The 22677-nt window shown below is 37.0% G+C and overlaps 1 pseudogene; it reads right to left on the bottom strand.

Annotated features, from left to right (window-relative positions):
• Positions 1-454: 454 nt before the first annotated feature.
• LOC140507673 (poly(rC)-binding protein 2 pseudogene) lies at positions 455-1570 on the bottom strand (annotated as a pseudogene).
• Positions 1571-22677: the final 21107 nt, after the last annotated feature.

Genomic DNA, 22677 nt, shown 5'->3' with positions numbered 1-22677 from the left:
TTTTTTTATTAAAATAATATTTCACTTAAGCTTTGTCTTTTTTTCTTTCCAGTTTCTATTCACAAGGAAAAAACTCCCGACCATCTTTTAATTTTTTTGAAAAATTTCTGACACTACAGAACTAAACTGAAATGTATTCATATTCTACTCTTACATTCCAATGACAAAAACAGAAAAAAAAATTCATGAGCCCCTTCCCCCCTCCCTGCCAAAAAACAAAAACAAAAAAAAAAATGAGAAACTTATAAAACTAAATCTGGTTCTCAGTGTTTTCAGCCAAACATAAAAAGGAATTAAAAGGTTACAATAAAAAAAAATCATGAGTGGATGATGTAGTGTGGAAACTGAACATTTATAAATTATTTAAAACCTGGAAGTGCTGACTGTTCAGAAACTACACAGATGAATCATGGGTGGTGAACAGCAGAAGGGCTATGGGTGAGTCTGCATTGTTCTACCTGCTCCCCATACCACCTGTCTCCAAGGAAAATCTGACATTGGTTAGATATTGGGCCAGGATAATGCTGGCAGCGGATCCAGTTATGATAACCTGCCTATCAGTAGATCTGCTGAATCGGTGATTTTCGATCTGAACCCCAGACATCTGACAACTAATCTCATTGATTCTGGAGCCTTAAAACCCCATTATGCAGCCAATTAAGTTATTTGGAATGGCGAGTTCAAGAGAAGTAGTTTGAGCAGATAGATCCAAACTCCAACAGACTTTCACCTATGAAGAGCTGAATTCAAAGCCACTGAATCCTGTGTTGCCATGTGTAATGGGAAAGTGAGACTCTTGCATTATCAACTGGTTCAGCTTGGTCAAATCCAGCTGTGGAAGGGCATACTGTCCTTGAATGGTATAGCCCTCTAGAGGTGGCCCCTCCAGGTCAGAGTTGAGGCACAAGGCCATGGTGGTGTGAGGAAAGCTCACACTGTTGCTGCCTGTTCTGTACCTGTCCTGACCACCTACAAAAATGACTGGAGAGCTGGATGGCTTGGGCCAGTAAGGGATGGTCACACCATTTGGGGGAGACTGGGAGAGAGGCTCTAACATGACCACACAGATCTGTTTGACACACTCAATGATAGATTGCGAGATGCCAGCAACTATGATGGTCTACTCAGTTGAGTTTGGTAACATCTCCTGCCATCTGGACCCATGCTCCCATTCTCTCTTTTATTTCCTTGACCTTGCATTCTCCTTTTCAGATGAGAAACCACACTGGTATCAGAGACCACAGGCCTCAGGTTACTGGGGGTCCAATGGTAGCTGTACTGTTGATCATGGAGCTGCTGATGTCCTCCTTCAGTTTGTCAATAATCACTGCAAAGGCTTTAAAGATAGCATTGGTGGGTCCAGCCAGAGTAATTACTCTCTCAGGACAATTCCATTCTGAGATGTTGATATGGGCACCACTCTCTTCACACATCTTCTTAACCTATTCTTTCCAATAATGCTTCCAACTTCCTTTCCATGCATAGGTAGCTCAATGGTGAGAGTGACGTTTAATTCACCTTCAATCACACCAGTATCCATATCGATCACTATTTTGGGGATTTTGACTTTGTAAAGTGGTCAAATCTTTGTTCACTGGAGGGAGTGGAAAGCAAAAATTTCAGGTGAGAGTGGACTGAAGGGAAAAGTGGGAACCAACTGAAAAGGGAAGGGTGGGCTGGGGGTTGGACAATGGGAGGGGGGAAACATGAGGGGGTACCAGGGTGGGCAGAGGAGGAAGAGGAGGGTGGAGGAGAATGGGTGAAAAGTGACCCCAGAATGGGCTGTGGCTGCTCCTGCTGCTTCTGTTGATCTAGGGAGCTTTTTGTCTTTTTAAAGTAATATTTTATTTCCCTCAATAGTATATACAATCAATTTTAATATTCTTTTTGCTGAGTTCTGAATTCTCTTCCTTAATCCCTCTCCAAACCCTCTTTGAAACAGTAATTTTATACAGGTTATACATATTCAGTCATGTAAAACATATTTCTATATTAGTCATGTTGTGAAAGAAAGTACAGACCACCCTCCCAAAAACAAACTTCACAAAATATAGTGAAAAAATGGATGATTCAATCTGCATTCACATTCTATCAATTCTTTCTATGAAGGTGGATAGCATTTCTCATCACAAGTCCTTTGGAATTATCTTGGATCATCATATGCTGAGAATAAGTACTTCATAGCTAATTGTCATATAATACTGTTCTTACTGTGTACAATATTCTCCTGGCTCTGCTCACTTTATTTTGCATCAGCTCATCTAAGTCTTTCCAATTTTTACTGAAATCATTCTACTCACCATTTCTTATAGCTCTATAATATTTCATTATAATGGTATAATACAACTTCTTCAGTCATTCCTCAATTGATGGGCATTTCATCAATTTCCAATTCTTTGTCATCACAAAATACGTTGCCATAAATATTTTATACAAATAGATCCTTTCCCCTTATTTTGATCTCTTTGGGATACAGACCTAGAAATGGTATTGCTACATCTCAAAGAGTATGCACTGTTTGATTACCCTTTGGGAATAGTTCCAATTTTCTTTCCAGAATCGTTGGATTGGTTTCAACTCCGTAGGCAGTGCATTAGTGTCCCAATTTTCCCATATCCCCTCCAATAATTATCATTTTCCTTTCCTGTCATATTAGCCAATCTGGTAAATTTAAGATGGTACCTCAGAGGTGTTTTAATTTGCATTTTTGAATTAATAGTGACCTAGAGCATATTTATATGAATATATATATAACAGTGATTTCTTTATCTGAAAACTGCCTGTTCATATCCTTTGACCATTTGTCAATTGGGAAATGACTTGTATTCTTATAAATCTGACTCAGTTCTCTATAAATTTGAGCAAGAAGTCCTTTATTAGAGATATTGGCTGTGAAATTTTTTCCCCAGCTTTCTGCTAATATTGGTTGCAATGGTTTTATTTGTGCAAAACCTTTTTTTTAAATTTAATATAAACAAAATTATACATTTTATATCTCACAAACCAAAAGGTTAGGTCATTAGCTTTATCAAATACTAGGTTATTATGTTCATTTACTACTATGTATTGTGTACCTAATACTAATCTACCACTTTTTTAACAGTACCAGATTGTTTAGGTGATTATCTATTTATAATACAGTTTGCGATCCACTATAACTAGGCCACTTGCCTTCACATTATCTTTTTTTCATTAATTCCCTTAATATTTTTGACCTTTTGTTCTTCTAATTTTTGTCTTTTAAAAAAATCACTTATCCTTACAATTTTTTTATTTTTAAATTTTGAGTTCCAAATTCTCTTCTTTCTTCCCACACCCATTGAGAAGACAAGCAAAATAGCTCATATGAAATCATGCAAAATATATTTCCATAATAGCCATATTGGGGGAAAAGGTAATACAAATTAAAGAAAGAAAAATTATGCTTCAATTTTCACTAAAATTTCTCTGATCAAGTCTTCATTTCTCAAATATGCACTGAATATAGAACTAAGACAAATTTATAAAAATAAGATTCACTTTTAAATTGGTAAATAGTAAAAAAATATAAACAGAAAAAGTGAGGACGGTGGGAGAGGGAGGAGTTGGGAGTCGGGGCGGGGCAAGAATTCACTATTTGACAAAAATTGCTGGGAAAACCAGAAAACACTATGGCAGAACCTAGGTATAGATCAGTACCTTACTCCATATGCCAAAATAAAGTCAAAATGAGAACAGGATTTAGGCAAAATGAGTGATAACATAAACAAATTAAGAGAACAAATAATATTTTACCTATCAAACCAATAGAGAAGGAATTTGTGACCAAATGAGACAGAGAGTAGGACCATAGATAGTATTGCCAGGAGTGAATGGGGGCCCAGATGCTGATGCACACATGACTGGTATATATGTCATGGGTCCAGCTTCTGGGTGTACCTCTCTCCTTGTCTTCCCCCTCCCAAATGATCTCTATTTTTGTTCAGGGGGACTCCTGGCTCTCCCTACCCATATACCAACTGCCCCTCCTGCTGCAGGGAGAGCTGAGGTCCTGTCTTCCTCTTTCAGATAATCATGTGTCTTCTCTTGATTTCCTGTCTCCTTGACCTTATCATGAATGTTTCTATTCTTTCTGCTAACAAAGTGCCTACTCCTGTTGCTACTGTACTTCTCCCTGCAAGGGACGGGGCTTGGGTCCAAGGAAACATTAGGCAGGGAAACTAGGTGCACAGTGGATACAGCACTGACCTTGGAGTCAGGAGAACCTGAGTTCAAATCTACCTTCATACATTTGACACTTATTAGCTGTTTGAGCCTGGGCAAGTCACTTAGCCCTGATTGTCTCACCAAAAAAAGGGAAGAAATTAAAGCTATCTATTGTCATATAAAATAATGCTCTGACTCACTATTGATTAAGGAGATAAAAATTAAAACAACTGCCATATACCACCTCACACCTATCAGAAATGACAAGTGCTGGGGTAGCTACGTGACATGTTGGATAGAGAACTGACCCTGGAGTCAAGAAGACCTATGTTCAAATCTGGCCTCAGATACTAGCTATGTGACCCTGGGCAAGTAACTTAACCCTTATTTCTTCAAAAACAAATAAACAAAGGCGCAAAAGTAAAATGTCAAATACTAGAGTTAGCAAGGGGAAAATAGGTACACCAATACACTGTTGGTGGAGTAGTGAACTGGTCCAATCATTTTGGAGAACAATTAGAAACTAGGCCCCAGAGTCTCTAAAATTGTGCATACCCTTTGACCCAACCATAGAACTACTAGGTCTGAATCTCAAAAAGGTCAAAGGAAAAAGGAAAAGGCTTAATTTGTACAAAAATATTTATAGCAACTTTTTGTATGCACAAAGGATTAGAAATTGAGGCAATGCATATAAACTGAGGAATGGTTGAACAAGTGGTGGCATATGATTGTGATGGAGTAATGTTATACTGTGATACATAAAGGGGGTGTTTTCAGAAAAAAAGTGTGGGAAGACCTCTAAGAACTGATGCAAAGTAAAGTGAGAACATCTGGGAGATAATTGTGCACAGTAAGAGCAAAATATCAATGATAATCAATTGTGAACAGAATGTAGTGATCCAAGGCAATTCCAAGGGACTTATGATAAACAAATGCTTTCTACCTCTAGAGAGAGATGCACACACAGTCATGTGTGCATCAGCATCTGGGCCCCCATTCACTCCTGGCAATACTATCTATGGTCCTACTCTCTGTCTCATTTGGTCACAAATTCCTTCTCTGTTGGTTTGATAGGTAAAATATTATTTGTTCTCTTAATTTGTTTATGTTATCACTCATTTTGCCTAAATCCTGTTCTCATTTTGACTTTATTTTGGCATATGGAGTAAGGTACTGATCTATACCTAGGTTCTGCCATAGTGTTTTCTGGTTTTCCCAGCAATTTTTGTCAAATAGTGAATTCTTGCCCTGCCCCGACTCCCAACTCCTCCCTCTCCCACCGTCCTCACTTTTTCTGTTTATATTTTTTTACTATTTACCAATTTAAAAGTGAATCTTATTTTTATAAATTTGTCTTAGTTCTATATTCAGTGCATATTTGAGAAATGAAGACTTGATCAGAGAAATTTGCTATAAAATTTTTGTTATTGCTTCATTGTCTATGGTACCTTTTAGAAAAATATAATTTCCCTGATTATCCCTTTTAATTGGGTCGATTTTTTGCTTTTGCTTTGCCTGAGATCATGATTATTATCCCTGCCATTTTTTTTTTAGTTCAGCTGAAGCATATTGGATTCTGCTACAGACTTTTAACTTAACTTTGTGTACATGTGTATTTCTGTTTTAAGCATGTCTCTTATAAATAATATACTGTTGGATTCTGATTTCTAATCCTTTATGATATCTGCTTTCATTTTACGGGTGAACTCCCATTCACATTCATAGTTATGATTATTAAATATGTTTTTCATTTCTTCATGTTTTTAATGCATATCTTTTTCTCTTTCTTTTTTATCTTGTCTCTCTTCTAGAGTCTGTTTTGCTTCTAACCATTGCATCCCTTACTTTGCCTTCCCTTTTATCTTTCCCTGTCCTTTCTCTTGTCCCTTTTTCCTCCTATTTCTCTAGTGGATAAGTTACATTTCTATATACAAGTGAGTGTGTAAATATATTCTTTCCTCTTTGAACTAATTCATATGAGAATGAAGTTCAAGCATTGCCCACAATCACCACCTCCAAATTTCTCCCTTTGATGTAAAAGCTTTCCCTTTGTACCTATTTTGTGGAGAAAATTTTCCCCATTCTACCTCTGACTTCCCCCTTCTTCACTCTCACCCTGGTGAAACAGATTTTTCCTGTCAACCTTTTAAATTATCATGGGCTAAAAAGTTGTTTCACCTATCTTTTGGGGTTCTACCACCATGGAATTTGTTTTGAGGCATTATTTAAAGTTATTTGAAGATGTTTGGGAGAGAGCTCAAGCGAGTCACTTTTCTCCTCCATCTTCTCTGCCTTCCTAATGCTCTTCTTTAAGGTTTTATTTTCTTCAATATTTTTCTGTCTCTTTTTACCAATCTGTTAATTTTTATTACATAATTCTATTGGATCGATCTCATTTCTTTTTCCAACTTATCCTTAAACACTCATCTCTTTCTTTAACTATTCTAGGAATTCTTGTTAGCCTGGGCCCAATTAGCATTTTTCTTTGAGACTTTGTAGATATTTTCACACTGTTGCATTCTTCTGACTTCATATCTTGGTCCTCCCCATCATCACAGTAATTTTTTATGGTGAAGTTCTTTTCTTTGTTCTGTTTTCTCATTTTGCCACCTACTTCTTACCTTTGAACTTTAGTTCTAAGTTTGGTTCTCCTTACCTGCAGATGGGAAGACATTGTCCCAAGCTTTAAGGTCGTATGTGTGTGTGTGTGTGTATGTGTGGGTACATGTGTGCTGCTATTTTCACAAGTAGTTCTGGGGCTCTTTAAATTTTCAAGTGCTTCCAAGGTGGTATGATATGAAGAGGCTTATGGTCACTGTTCTCCTGGTCTGTACTTTGTTTTTTACCCAGCAAGAAAGGGCCTCTGGTTTCCTTTAGCACTAGTACTTCTTTTTTGCATTGTAAGTGTAACCAAAGATTCTGTTCCCTTGCTATGAACTCCCAGCACTCTTCTTCACCCTGGAACTATGACCCCAAATTTTGTATTAGCAATGGAGTTGTCAATCAGTGCTAGCTGTACCTAGTGCCAGCCAAAGGTCCTCTGTAATCTCTTTCTGACCAGTAGTCCAACCACCTACCTATGTCTGTCATGAGAACTCCCAAAACTGCTGCAGCAGCAACCACTGTTGCTGCTGTCACATGAGTAGACTCCCAAAAAAGCTTTCATTCAGGTGACACAAATTTTTCTTGGTAACCTCCTAACTTTTCTTAGACCAGGAAAATTTCTTTTATGACCTTTTGTTCAATCTGTCATTCCAAAATTTGATTGAGGTGTTATATTAAAGTTGTTTCAAGAGGAATATGGAGAAAATTCAGATGGTTGCCTCTAACCTGTCAACTTGACTACACCCTAGCCTGACAGAGTTTATTTTAGCAAAGGTGTTTTGACTTGGTTGTTTTAGAAAAAATCAGTTCTCTAATCACAACTGCTCATAAGAGTGTGTATTGAAGAAATGGCCAAGACTAGAACAAGCAACTTGAGGGGCAAAATAAAGTCATACTATGCAATGACTCAATCAGGACATGGTGTGAAGTCTTAGAATCATTTTTATTTCTAAAAGCAGGATTTATTTTGGCCTTTCTCATCATTGCGTCCTGAAATAGGGTTATCTGCTTTGTTTTGTTTCTAAAGCAATCACCATCAGAATCTTAAAAATGTTGAATTCTTCATGACCTTGTAGTTAAAGAGGTGTGACTATTGGCACTGAAAATTTAGAGGCTGATTTGGTCATGTGACCCTGGGCAAGTAACTCAATATCTCTGCATTCTAGGAAATATTTTAAGATTCTGTTACAATAAAGATGTCAGCTTGATTGGTCGAGGGAACTTCCAAGAGTTCCCAATGTTCATGATACCACAGGTAGTATCCCTTTGTCTTCATCTCCTAAATAAAATTCTGAAATGTCTACTGGACTTAGAGTCTGCTTCCTCATCTGTAAAATTAGAATAATCTTACTTGTGCTATTAATTTTAACAGGTTTTTGTGAGGATAATATGAGATAATAAATGTAAAACACTTTGTAACTAAAATTCATTATATAAATTTAATATGATATTACTGCAAAAAATAGAGTACAGAGCAATTTCATCTTTGTTTTTTGTCCCAAATTATTTTCCTCATTTTTTCAATCTGTTAGCTATATTACATTCACTTTTTTTCTGCCACCACCCAATAAAAGGCAGATGGAAATTATAGTCAAAATAGTTACTTATTCTAGCAGGATGAATGATTGGGGTGAGGAAACACTGGTTCTTTGGATTCCTAAGGAAATAATAACAATAGAACCTCCTGCAGATCTGGAATCTTGCCTAAAGAATTTTTAACAAACCAAAATATTTCTGGGCAATATATGTCCCCTGAATTATTTGGTCCTGAATGACTCCGTAGCAGAAATCTCTCAAACATGTCTGCACATCTCCAATAATGATGTTCCCAGCACTTCAGGTATTCTCACACTGTTGGCTTCCAACCCAGCTCTGGTATGTATATCTTGCTTAAGAATTCATATATTCTAGAAACTGTGTGTGAGGTATCTGACAATCTGATAAGAGAGATCCATTCCTGTAATGTCACTGGTAGAGAATAAGTCTCTTTTAACTGCCATCTTATAGCATCTCTTCAGGAGTAAATATTTTCATATCTATGGTACCAAATGATTAAATTCTTCTTAAAAGGAAGTAAACCCTTTTATCTCCTCTGTACATCCTCTAAGCATGAGGAAAAGTGCTGAAAGACTGTCATCCCCCTCACACAAGCTGGTATTTGCTAATACTTGAGTGAAGATTTCATTTTCCAGTTGATAAGACGAAGAAATAACTATATAGTGTAACTCAGGAGATGATTTGTTTCACAAATGTAACATAAAGCAATAATATAAAAATTATCATGTTATGGTTACATTTTAAAATCAATGTTAAATATTAATTTTACCAACATGCAAGCTAAAAACCAAATTCAATAACAGCTATTATTAATATCAATACTATAGTGAACAAAGAACCATGAAATGAATGGTTGTCTTATGCATTTGTTGACAGAAAAAGATGGGTTTGTGATGGTGATACAAAATTATGTCATTGCTATCAGAAATTCCAAAATGATTGTCTCTTATGAAATATGGACTTCTTTGGGAATGCAGATATATGTATTCAGTTATAGAAAGCAATGAGTTTATTCAATAATCCATTGAACTTACATGTTTAAAAATGATAGAAGGAAATGACTTGGCTGAGCATAGTTTATATCTGAACTCTATCAAATATTGGATAGGAAAGATGAGAAAAATGATCATACTGAGAACAGCATAGGTGAGTAGAGAGAGAGAGTTAGCCTCAAAGTCATGAAAAAAATAATACCCTGTGAAATAATCCATAAAAAATTAACTATATTCCACAGAACATTAAAAAAAATAATAATGGAAAGAGAGTATACCTGTCCAAGGACCATTTCTACCTGACTTCCAAAAAACTAAAATGGGAAGGGCAACCTAATAATAACGATGATGATGAAAATGGTAATTTTTAACCATAATTGTGAATTTAAGAGAAACTTAGGGTGGGACAAATTGCTTCTATTGATGCATGTCAATATCTTCTCTACAATCTATGCTCTTAAAGAGTTCCCTGGGTCACTAACAGATGAACCAGCCTGCCCAAGGTCACCCAGTCAGCACTTAACAGAATAACAATGACAGCCACATAAGAGGAGCTTCAGTATTCACTGTTAACCCCACCACCACAAGTGAGAACCACAATCTCCACAACCACAATCACCAGAATCACAACAGCCATCATCACCACTGCCATGGACACAATAATTTTATTTGGATTCAATAAGCATCAAGTTACCAATGTGTGCTTATGAAGCACAGAAACTGGTACATTTGAGTTTGCATCCCGAGGTGACCAAACCAATGAATGAAAGTGATGCCTACAAATATCTTCATTCCATGAAGTCAAACAAAATGAGAAAAAACAACAAAATGAGGATGAAGATATCAAGTAGAAGGCTTTAGCTAAATGTCTTAAGATGCTTAATGATTTCATGAAAGAAAAACTAAATGGTACAAAAAAAAATCTTTAAAGAACTCAACACTTACACTATTCTAATCTTAATGTACATAATTCAGAACTTTATAGTGGACTATCATTGATCTGCATAGCAACCTAACAAAACCTTTGCTTTATTAATTTAAAAATTGAGCCCATCACCCAAAGACAGCTATAGGGAAAAAAAAATTCATGCCAAAAAAAGAAGAGAATTGACCCAGACTCTCAGATTATGGAGAAAAAAGGTCAGAAAATGTAGAAATACTTTTATAATAAGCAACTATCACTTTGTCTAGCACCAATAAAGGTTAATAACAAATAGACATCATTAGATAAGTTGTCAAAGGTAACCTAAAGTTATTTAGCTCCAGAGAGAACTTATGAAATCACATAGATTGAAGAATGAAAATCTAAAGGCTTTTCATGGTTGATGTCTCCATTAAGTATGCCAACAAAATATCAAAAAAAAAATGGTTAGTTGAGTGAATTTATGAAATTGAGGGGATTAAAATGGTAATTCAAGATCAAGTATCCTTAAGCCAGTCAAGCATAGTGATTAATGTTGACTTTTCAAGGCAGTAATGGAGAATGTGTACCTCATACCAGGTTCTACAAGTTTAAGACATTCTGAATACCTAGCAAGACATGACTTATTAGCTAACATACTTTAGAGGCCCATATCCCCATACTACAAATAGAGAAATCAGAATATCATGGAGAAATAAATATATTATAAGTAGGAGCCAAACTATTATTATAGATTCAACTGCTACACACAAGTACTTAGAAATATCACTAATTTATAAAAAAAAAATTAAGATCTATATGTTAGTAATCATTGGGATCTATAATCTGCAGGCTACAAAGAATGAAAAAAAATGTTCTAAAATATAAAGATCTACAAGAAGAAATCAAAACTATGTGGGAATGGGATGATATGCATACCATTTTAGTTGATCTATCTACTTGTTTGACTTGTCCCATGGATGCTTTCAATGGAATAAGGATGAGTTTATATTTCAATAACTTTTATTCAACTATAAAAAACAGGATTTTTTAATCTACTTGCACAAAAGTCTATGAAATATCAAATGTAAATAAATAATGAAGGGTATTAATTCACTGAGAACCTCTTATAACTGAATTCCATCAGAAAAGATGAGAAGAATGAAGTAACAAAAGCAATAATAAAATGATAAGGTAGATGATAAATAACCATGGCTACATATTGAACAAGTTGATAATGAGATCTCAACAATATGTTATTATATATTATTTTGTCAAGAAACACTTGAGCAAGGAGCCCTGAATATATGGTTTGAGTCCTGAAATTGTAATCCTAGACTTACCCCTAAGAGCTGTGTGGTATTGGCCAAATTGCTCCACAACTCCAGGTCTCTGATTATTTGCCTACAACATAAGAATTTAGGACCAGATAGGGTCTAAAATCTCTTCAAATTAAAACATCTTTTGGATATAAAAAACCTAAATATTGAGTAATTATTACTCAACTAAATGAAGTTCTCTAATGTATTTCTATGTCCTCTCTAATTACAGTTAGACATAAGGAGGCAAATGAGAAGGAAACAAAGAAAAAAAATCAGAATTCTATTACAAAAATTCTGAGACAGATTTTCCAATAAGCATAGATACCTCCAAATCCTCCATATCCTTTCCATCTACATCTGTAGAAAAGAACAACAAGCATCAATGTTGAGAATTATCACCCTGAATTCCTTTAAAATCCAAAAATCATAAAAAATTCTATTATATTCCTGGGAGCATATTAGGTACACAATAAATGAAAAATAGTGCACAAAGAGATATCATATTCTTGATTTTGCCATCACATTTAAGTAATATTCCATTTACATGTCTAAAACTCTAAAATTCCTTTCTCTGATCATGCTATTCTGTCATTCCATTATTTCCTTTTGGTTTACAAAATCTTCATCCTTCATCCAGTCACTCCAATCCTCATTTATTTCCTAGATGACCTTCTACGCTACATTCTCCTTTCTTCACCATCCTGATCCCTTAATTAATCAGTTCAGCTCTAGACTTTCTTCTTCTCCTGATCTTCTTGCCCACTGAACCAACTGTTGATCTGGCACTGACAAGCCTCAGCCCTGGATTTCCTGTACCATCTACTGCATTCACTCCTATTCATGGGCTCCTGAATTAAAGTAGAGGAAATCATGAAAACATGCTGACTGAATCCACTACAAATTTGTCTAGCATAATCTTAACTAGGTCCTCATGTTGTTGTTCATCATTTTCAGTATGTCTGACTTTGCATAACCTTATTGGGGCTTTGTTGGCAAAGATACTAGAGAGGTTTGCTGTTTCCTTTTCTGGCTCATTTCACAGATGAGGAAACTGAGGTAAACAGGAGTAAGTGCCTTGCCGAGAGTCACGCAGCTAGTAAGTGTTTGAGGGCACATTTGAATTCAGGAAGATAAGTATTCCTTATTTCAGGCCCTGACCTTTATCCTTGGTACCACCTAGCTGCCCCTTCACTGTAGCCCACTTACTAGGCTGTCACTACAACAAGACATTCCCTTTATACCTCCCTAATCAATTCATTTACCTCACTCATCACAAGAACTTTTCCATACTTTTTCCTTTCCTCAAACCTCCACTGTATCCTTTATTATCCAACATGGTAGCTGAGAATCTTGCCTCATATTTCACTGGAAAAAAAAAATTGAGGCCATTTGCAGAAAGTCCTTCTTTCCTTCTCCTCTGTTTGCACCACTCAGATGCCTTTTGTCACCATCTTCATCCTTATCTATTAAACTTTAAACTCCTTGTGGGCAGGGAGGGACTGTCTTTTTTCCTCTTTTTGTATTCCCAGCATTTAGCTCTGTAGTAGCCCCTAGGAATACAGAAAAAAACAAAAGATAGTCACATAATAGGTGCCTGACACACAGCAGATACCTAATGAATGTTAGATTAATTGTCAAGGCAAAATCTTTCTATAAGCATAAGTGATACCTTTCTGCAGCATCTCTTCTTCCTCAATAGAATGTCCCTTTTATTCTCTTACTCTCATTAATCTTAAATCTCTCCCTGTCTACTGGCTCCTTCCTACAAAGACCTCACATGTAACCTATTCTCAAAATATCTGCCTTTGATTCATTTGTCCTCAGTAATTATTATTCCACACCTGTGCTCTTTCAAGGCTGTCTAAAATTGATACCTCCACTTTCTTTCCCCTCACTCTCTTCTAACTCTTCAGTCTGGCTTTTGACCTGATCATTTGACTGAAACATGAAGTTATCAGTAATCCATTAAGTGCAAAAAATAGTGGACTTTTTGTCAACTTTCAGCCTGCTTGATATATCTGCAGCCTTTGATATTTTCCTGTTCTCCTTGATACTCTCTTTCCACAAAGTTTTTGTTCCACCTTGGGTTCTCTTCCTACCTCCCTGACTGTCTTCTCAGTATCCTTTATTGAATCTTCATCCAGACCACATTTGCTAGTTGTGGGTTTCGCCCAGGGATGTATCCTAGGCTGTGTTCTATCTTTATTCTACTTCTCTTGGTTAAATTATTCATCCTGATGAATATCTGGTCCCTGAATTCAAATGGCTCTGGAGGAGAAATGAGGCTGGTGACCCACCCAGCCCTCCCTCATTCAGAACAAAATCAAGTGCAAGCCATGCCATCATTTCTCTGATGTCATGGCCCTCTACAAAAACGAAGGGTGAAAAGAACCTGTAGTAGACCAAGATGCCTAAATGGGAACATAACTAACTGAGTAACACAGAGAATTCTCCCTTTCCTTCTCCCCTCCAAAAGAAGATAAATGTTTATGGTAAGAAGCTGCCCAGTTAACTTGGGGTACATTGGCTAGGTTCCTTACTTTTCCTCTCCTCTCCTCTTCTCTTTCCCTGTTCCTATCCTCTCCTTTCCTCCTCAGCCCTTGTTCCTTTCCTTCTTTCTTTCTCATTTCCCCTAAAATCTTAGACCCCATATATTATGAAGCCCATGGATTGAAGAAGGAAAGGTCCTGGCCCAACCTCCACTCAATGGCTGTTTTGGACCCTCCTGGCTTAGAGTCAATAGAATGTCAATAGCAGCAGTTTCTCTTCCAAACAACAACCTTGAGGCTCCTGCCCCTCCCAGTGTGATTTATCTAATTATTTTAATTTTATTTTCTATTAAATGGGCCACTCCCATGACTACTTTTTAAAGAGGCCTATTCACTGAATGGGCATTACATCACTTTAAGTGAGTACCTGAAAAGACCTTAGCCTATAGGCTAAGGTCTCCCATTGCATTCGGGCCATCTCCAGTCATCCTGATGAATATATGGTCAATGGATCCAGTTGACTTAGGAGGAGAAAATGGGTTTGTTGACCTTGCACAATGCTCCCTCACTTAAAACAAAGTCAAGTGCAAGTCATGTCATCATATTTCTGCTGTCACAGCCTTCTCTGAAAATGAAGGATGGGGGGGCGGAGCCAAGATGGCGAAGTGAAAGCAACGACTCACCTAAGCTCCTGGACAAACTCCTCTGGATATCTCTGAAAGCAGAATCTGACCAGACTTTGGAGGTGTAGAATCCAGTGGGTGACAGACTTTGACAGAATCGGAGCCCAGGTTGGACTGGAAGGTCCACGGGGAGGATCTGTTCCGCGGGGGTAAGCCCCCAGCACACAGCGCAGCATGGTCAGTACAGCAGGGCGGAAGGGACCTGAGAAGCCCAAGAGTGGTGGGCGAAACCAGCGGAGCAGGAGACAAGCCAAACCGAGCCGGTGAGAGCCGCTGAGCGCCAGATATCAGTGCAGCAGCCCTTGAAACCTTCAGCCTGAAGACTAAACTTCAGTAAGTCAGCTACTTGAACTTCCAGGAGCCAGGATGGTGGAGTAATCAGTAAATGCTCTCTCCTCCCCCCTGATGACTGTGAAAGAACCATAAAATACTTCCCCAGATAAATCCTGGATCAGCGGGAACAGCAGAAGGGGACAAATAGTCTCATAACACCAGAGGCTAGAAAAATAGCAAAGGGGGATTCTTCCTACTGTGGCGGAGGAGATCTGGAAGGACAGATGACCCAGGGAAGAGAAAATTCGCACTGAGACCCAGGCAAGCCTCAGAGACGGGAGACAAGCCCCAGGAGGGGTGGGAACATGCATTAGCTTCTAGGCGTGCCCCAGCCCTCCAGGGGAAAAGGGAAGACAATAGGGAAGCTGGGATCACCATCCCCTGACCTTGCCTTTGCCTCAGATCAGCTGAGGAGATCTCCTGAGACCAGACCACCCCTCCCACACACCTAACAAGCTAACCCCAGGGTTGATCTGGGAAACAAAAAACAAAAGCCTGCTTTTAGCCTAGACACACATCAGCTCAACTTAAAGATCTGTACCTTCTGACTGAAAGAACCGGAAGCTACAACACTCAGCCAGCATCATGAATCAGAAAAAGCAGACGAAAAGTGAAAAAACCATAGAATCTTTCTATGGGGATAAGGACCAAAACACAAACACCAAAGAGGTCAGAGCTAAGACTGTACTTCCATCTGAAACCTCAGAAGGGACTATGAATTTCTCGCAAGCACAACTAGATTACCTGGAACATCAGAAGAAGGAAATAAAAGAAAAACTGAACAATGATTTTAAAATTATAAAAAAAAGAATTCACTGATGAGAACATCACTCTGAAAAGGAAAATTGAACAAATGGAAAAGGAAGTTCAAAAATTAACTGGAGAGAATAATTCCCTAAAAGGAAGAGTTAATCCAACGGAAAAGGAAAACCAAAACCTAATTGGGAAAATTGATCAGATGGAAAAGGAAACACAAAACCTAACTGGGAAAATTGGTCGAATGGAAAAAGAAGTACAAAAATTAAATGGAGAAAATAGCTCCTTAAAGGGAAAAATTGGTCAGATGGAAAAGGAAATGCAAAAGCTAACTGAAGAAAACAATACGATGAAGATTAGAATTGGGCAAGTAGAAACTAATGACTCAATGAGGCAACAAGAATCAGTCAAACAAAATCTAAAGAATGAAAAGATAGAAGAAAATATTTAATTGGAAAAACAACTGACCTGGAAAATAGATCCAGGAGAGAAAATTTAAGAATTATTGGCCTGCCAGAAACCCATGATGAAGAAAAGAGTCTGGACAATATCTTCCAGGAAATCATCAAGGAAAACTGCCCAGAAGTGCTAGATCCAGAGGGCAAAATAGTCATCAAAAGAATCCACCATTCACCTCCCGAAAGGGATCCCAAACTCAAAACCCCAAGAAATATCGTTGCCACATTCCAGAGCTATCAAGTGAAGGAGAAAATACTACAAGCAGCCAGAAAGAAACAATTCAAATATCAAGGACATACAGTCAGGATCACACAGGACCTTGCAGCTTCTACATTAAAAGATCGAAAGAATTGGAACCCAATATTCCAGAAGGCAAAGGAGTTGGGACTTCAACCAAGGATCAACTACCCAGCAAAGTTCAGCATAACATTTCAGGCAAGGAGAAAGTCATCCAACGAAATAAGGGATTTCCAGAGCTTCCTGACCAAAACACCAGAACTCAATAGACAATTTGATCTTCAAATGCAGGTCTCAAGATAATCATAAAAAGGTAAACAGGGGGGAAAAATCAAAAACAAAAACTTGCTACTCAATTAGGGCAAACTGTTTACCTCCCTATAAGGGAAGATGATACCTGTTAATCTTGAGAACTGTGCAACTATTATGATAAAAGGGATATACGTAGAGGGAACGGGCATAAAGTAAATGATGTCATGTCAAAAATATGATTTAAGTATGAGAAGAGATTGTAATAGGAGGTGTGAAAAGGGGGAAGCAGAAAATGGCAAATTGTATCACAGGAAGAAGTACAAAACTATAGTAGAGGGAAGGAGGGAAAGGAGATGAGCATTGGTTGAGAGGTACTCTCATCTGATTTGTTTAAAGGAGGGAACAATAATCTTAAGTAGATAATGCTAACTAGCTCTATAGGTAGTAGGAGGGGAAGGGGGAAGAAAGGGGAGGGTGGCTAAAAGGGAGGAAAGAAGCAGTAAGAGTAAAGGGGAGTAAAAGGGAGGGGGGCTAAAAGAAGGAGGGGAAGGCTGCAGGAGGAGGGGGAGAAAAGTGAATACTATTGAGGAGGGGAAGGGAGATGGGAGAGCTAAAAGCACAAACGGTGGGAAAGAGGTTGGAAGGAAATACACAGATTGTAATCATAACTGTTAATGAGAATGGAATGAACTCTCCCATAAAACGGAGACGGATAGCAGAATGGATTAAAAGCCATAATCCAACAATATGCTACTTACAAGAAACACATTTGAAACGGGGGGATACACATAGGATAAAGGTCAAAGGATGGAGCAGAATATATTGTGCTTCAGCTCATGTAAGAAAGGCAGGAGTAGCAATCCTAATCTCAGACAAAGCGAAAGCAGAAATAGATCTAATCAAAAGGGATAAGGATGGAAACTATATCCTGCTAAAAGGCACCATAGATAATGAAGCAATATCATTACTAAACATGTATGCTCCAAGTGGTATAGCATCCAAATTCTTAGAGGAGAGGTTGGGGGAGTTGAAGGAAGAAATTGATAGCAAAACTATACTATACCCCTCTCTGAACTCGATAAATCCAACCTCAAAATAAACAAGAAAGAGGTTAAGGAGGTAAATAAAACTCTGGATAAGGTAGATATGATAGATCTTTGGAGAAAATTAAATGGTAATAGAAAGGAATATACCTTTTTCTCAGTGGTACATGGAACATTTACAAAAATTGACCATGTACTAGGACATAAAAATCTCACAATCCAGTGCAGAAAGGTAGAGATAATCAATGCATCCTTTTCAGATCATAATGCATTAAAAATTACATGTAATAAAAGGCCATGGAAAGAGAAACCAAAAAACAATTGGAAACTAAATAATCTAATTCTAAAGAAGGGTTGGGTTAAAGAAGAAATCATAGAAACAATCAACAATTTCATTCAAGAGAATGACAATAGTGAGACAACATACCAAAACTTATGGGATACTGCAAAAGCAGTTATTAGGGGAAGTTTTATATCTTTGAATGCTTACATAAATAAAATAGAGAAAGAGGAGATCAATGACTTAGGCTTGCAGTTGAAAAAGCTAGAAAAAGAACAAATTGAAAATCCCCAAGTAAATACCAAATTAGAAATACTGAAAACCAAAGGAGAGATTAATAAAATTGAAATTAAGAAAACTATTGAATTAATAAATAAAACCAATAGTTGGTTTTATGAAAAAACTAATAAAATTGATAAACCTTTGGTCAATCTGATTAAGAAAAAGAAAGAAGAAAATCAAATTACTAATATTAAAAATGAAAGGGGTGAACTCACCTCCAATGAGGAGGAAATTAAAACAATAATTAGAAACTACTTTGCCCAACTTTATGCCCACAAATTCGATAATCTAAACGAGATGGATGAATATTTTAAAAAATACAAATTGCCCAGATTAACAGAAGAGGAAGTTGAATACTTAAACAACCCCATCTCAGAAAAAGAAATTGAACAAGCCATCAATGAACTCCCTAGGAAAAAATCTCCAGGGCCAGATGGATTCACAAGTGAATTCTATCAAACATTTAAAGAACAGTTAATTCCAATACTACATAGACTATTTTTGAAAATTGGGGAAGAAGGAGTCCTCCCAAATTCTTTCTATGATACAAATATGGTTTTGATACCCAAACCAGGAAGAGACAAAACAGAGAAAGAAAATTATAGACCAATTTCCCTAATGAATATAGATGCAAAAATTTTAAATAAGATTTTAGCAAAACGAATACAGCATCTTATCACGATATTAATACATTATGATCAGGTAGGATTCATACCAGGACTACAGGGCTGGTTCAATATTAGGAAAACTATTAGCATTATCGATCACATCAACAACAAAGCTAACAAAAACCACATGATTATCTCAATAGATGCAGAAAAAGCTTTTGACAAAATACAACACCCATTCCTATTAAAAACACTGGAGAACATAGGAATAAAGGGAACGTTCCATAAAATAATAAGCAGTATCTATCTAAAACCTTCAGCAAGCATTATATACAATGGGGATAAGCTAGATGCATTCCCAATAAGATCAGGGGTGAAACAAGGTTGTCCATTATCACCACTATTATTCAATATGGTACTAGAAATGTTAGCTGCAGCAATTAGACAAGATAAAGATATTCAAGGAATAAGAATAGCTAAAGAAGAAACTAAGTTATCACTCTTTGCAGATGATATGATGATTTACCTAGAGAATCCCAGAGATTCAAGTAAAAAATTACTTGAATTAATAAACAACTTTGGCAAAGTTGCAGGTTACAAAATAAACCCACACAAATCTTCTGCATTCCTATATATTAGCAACAAAGTCCAACAGCAAGAGATAGAAAGAGAAATCCCATTTAAAGCTAGGGTAGAGAGTATAAAATACTTAGGAGTTTACTTGCCAAAACAAACCCAGGGATTATATGAACACAATTACAAGACACTTTTTGCACAAATAAAGTCAGATTTAAGTAAGTGGAAAAACATTAGTTGCTCATGGGTAGGCCGTGCTAACATAATAAAAATTACAATTCTACCTAAATTAATTTACTTATTTAGTGCCATACCAATTAACCTATCAGACAATTATTTTCTAGAGCTGGATCAAATAATATCAAAATTCATTTGGAAAAACAAAAGGTCCAGAATATCAAAGGGACTAATGAAAAGAAATGCTTGGGAAGGTGGCCTAGCGCTACCAGACCTCAAACTGTACTATAAAGCAGCAATTATCAAAACCACTTGGTATTGGCTAAGAAACAGAGAGGTAGACAAGTGGAATAGACTTGGCACTCAAGATGCAGTAGGCAAGGAATATAGCAACCTTCTGTTTGATAAACCCAAGGACCCCAGCTTCTGGGATAAGAACTCATTGTTTGACAAAAATTGCTGGGAAAACTGGATAACAGTATGGCGGAAATTAGGCATAGACCCATACCTGATACCGTACACAAGAATAAAGTCGAAATGGGTACATGATTTAGGTATAAAGATTGATACCATGAATAAACTGGAGAAGCAAGGAATAGTGTATTTATCAGATCTATGGAGAAGAGAAGAATGCTTTACTAAAGGAGAGATAGAAAGCATTATGAAATGCAAAATGGATAACTTTGATTACATTAAACTGAGAAGTTTTTGCACAACCAAACCCAATGCAACCAAAATCCGGAGGGATGTACTAAATTGGGAAAGAATTTTTACAGCTAAGCTCGGGGATAAAGGCCTCATTTCTAGAATATATAGAGAACTGACTCAAATGTATAATCATACAAGTCATTCCCCAATTGATAAATGGTCAAAGGATATGAACAGGCAATTTTCAGAGGAAGAAATTAAAGATATCTATAATCATATGAAAAAATGCTCTAAATCACTATTGATTAGAGAGATGCAAATCAAAACAACTCTGAGGTACCACATCACACCTATAAGATTGGAAAACATGACAGAAGAAGAAAATTATAAATGCTGGAGAGGATGTGGGAGAGTTGGAACACTAATTCATTGTTGGTGGAGCTGCGAGCGCATCCAACCATTCTGGAGAGCAATTTGGAACTATGCCCAAAGGGCTGCAAAAATATGCATACCCTTTGACCCAGCAATATCGCTACCAGGATTATATCCCCAAGAGATCATAAAAATGGGAAAGGGTCCCACATGTACAAAAGTATTTATAGCAGCACTCTATGTAGTTGCCAAAAACTGGAAGTCAAGGGGATGTCCATCAATTGGGGAATGGCTGAATAAATTATGGTATATGAATGTAATGGAGTACTATTGTGCCATAAGAAATGATGAACAAGAAGACTTCAGAGAGGCCTGGAAGGACTTATATGACCTGATGCTGAGTGAAAGGAGCAGAACCAGGACAACTTTGTGCACAGCAACGACCACAGTGTGCGAGAGTTTTTTCTGGTAGACTTAGAATTTTGTAATAACACAAAAACTTCTTATAAAAAAAAAAAAATCCCAAAGGTGGTTCTCAAGGCAAAATGCCTTCCACACTCAGAGAAAGAAATATGGAAGTCACTCACAAAATGTAGCAGATCATGTTTGTGTATGTGTATGTGTTTGTGTATCATGTTCTGATTTGTTATACGATTTCTTTCATTTATTTTAGTCTGACTACATAGCATGACTATAGTGAAGATATACTCAATAGGAAAGTATATGTAGAACCTATACAGAATTTTATGCAGTCGTGGGGAGGGAGGGGGGTAGTGGGGGGTAGGTGTGGGGGGGATAAAATCTCAATTGTATGGCAGTGATTGTTAAACATTAAAAAAATAATGTAAATAAATAAATAAATAAAAAGATATCTAAAGATGAAAAAAAAAAAGAAATTCCTAAATTGGGTCACAAAGAGTTCGAAGTAACTAATCAACTAAGCAATAATAAAATAAATTCTATTTCTTTAGTATAAAAAAAAAAAAAGAAAATGAAGGATGAACCCAACCTTGGTGAAATCTCATCAGCTCCTGTGAATTCAATTAAGATCTCATGTTTAATCATTCCCAAATCTACTTATGCAGTCCTAACCTCTCTGTTGACATCCAGTCTCACATCTCCAGCTGCCTATGAGACAAATTAAATGTTCAATTGACATCTTATATTTAACATGTCCAAAACTGAACTCATTAAGTTTTGCCCCAAACTCTTCTTTCCCTCCCTAACTTTCCTGTTATCATTGAGGGTGCCACATCATCCATCTAATGACCTAGATCAAGGGGTCATCCTCAACCCTTCACATTCCTTCATCCTTTATATACATTTTTTCTTAAATTCTGTCATTTCTACCTTCACACCTGATTCAGGCCCTCTCTACCCAAAATCATAGAAATCTCTTATATATCTACCAACGTAAAAAGTATCTTAAAATGATGCTTTATATTGAAGCATGTGAATCTAGCTCAATAAGTCACTTCACTAAAGATAAAAATGTTTATATAAATCCCAGGGATTAACATGTTTCTATGATAAAGAGAGAAATATTTGCCTACATTTACTCCAACAATACCTTGCTGACTTAGTTTTTTTTTTCCCCTCACAACAACCCTGGGAGGTAGGTGCTATTATTGTCCCCATTTTTATAGATGGGGAAACTAAAGCAAACAGAGATGAAATGACTTGCCCAGGATAAGTGTCTGAGGTTGCATTTGAACTCAGGTCTTCCTGACTTCCAGGCCCAGCACTCTACCCACTGCACAACCTAGCTGGCTAGGGTGTAGGATGTGTTCAGGGAGGACTAATACCTTTGGTGTGATGGTTGACAGAGACCTTTTTGGAGCTCTTTCCACCTTTGGTGTCCATCTGTTCCACCCAACTCTCACCTGTGGCTGTAAGAAACTGCAGTATGCACAGCGGCCAC

Source organism: Notamacropus eugenii, chromosome 5, assembly GCF_028372415.1.
Source record: "Notamacropus eugenii isolate mMacEug1 chromosome 5, mMacEug1.pri_v2, whole genome shotgun sequence".
Classification (NCBI taxonomy): domain Eukaryota; kingdom Metazoa; phylum Chordata; class Mammalia; order Diprotodontia; family Macropodidae; genus Notamacropus; species Notamacropus eugenii.
Note: the sequence above shows the minus strand (reverse complement) of the source record. Positions and strands in the feature narration are given on the sequence as shown.